This window comes from Nematolebias whitei, chromosome 17, assembly GCF_014905685.2.
Source record: "Nematolebias whitei isolate Nwh7 chromosome 17, NemWhi1, whole genome shotgun sequence".
In the NCBI taxonomy this organism is placed as follows: Eukaryota; Metazoa; Chordata; class Actinopteri; order Cyprinodontiformes; family Rivulidae; genus Nematolebias; species Nematolebias whitei.
The window spans coordinates 39,813,432-39,814,089 of record NC_056514.1 but is presented as its reverse complement, the minus strand read 5'-3'; the positions used below and the strand labels follow the sequence as shown (position 1 = coordinate 39,814,089).

General features: G+C 36.5%; 1 protein-coding gene across 1 annotated transcript in view; it reads right to left on the bottom strand.

The window, feature by feature from the left end:
• The window catches only part of LOC119423862 (Usher syndrome type-1G protein homolog), a 4,898-nt gene that overhangs the window by 3,153 nt on the left and 1,087 nt on the right, over positions 1–658 (bottom strand). The gene's annotated exons all lie outside the window — the stretch shown is intronic.

Below are 658 nucleotides of genomic sequence, written 5' to 3'. Positions count from 1 at the left end.
TGATAAACTGATAACAGCTGCATGATAAACTGATAACAGCTGCATGACAAACTGATAACAGCTGCATGATAAACAGATAACAGCTGCATGATAAACTGATAACAACTGCATGATAAACAGCTAACAGCTGCGTGATAAACTGCTAACAACTGCATGATAAACTGCTAACAGCTGAATGATAAACTGCTAACAGCTGAATGATAAACTGATAACAGCTACATTATAAACTGCTAACAGCTACATTATAAACTGCTAACAGCTGAATGATAAACTGCTAACAGCTGAATGATAAACTTCTAACAGCTGCATGATAAACTGCTAACAGCTGAATGATAAACTGCTAACAGCTGAATGATAAACTGCTAACAGCTGCATGATAAACTGCTAACAGCGGCATTATAAAGTGCTAACAGCTGAATGATAAACTGCTAATAGCTGAATGATAAACTGCTAACAGCTGCATTATAAAGTGCTAACAGCTGAATGATAAACTGCTAACAGCTGCATGATAATCTGCTAACAGCTGAAGGATAAACTGCTAACAGCTGCATGATAAACTGCTTACAGATATGTGATAAACAGCTAATAGCTGAATGATAAACTGCTAACATCTGAATGATAAACTGCTAACAGCTGAATGATAAACTGCTAACAGCTG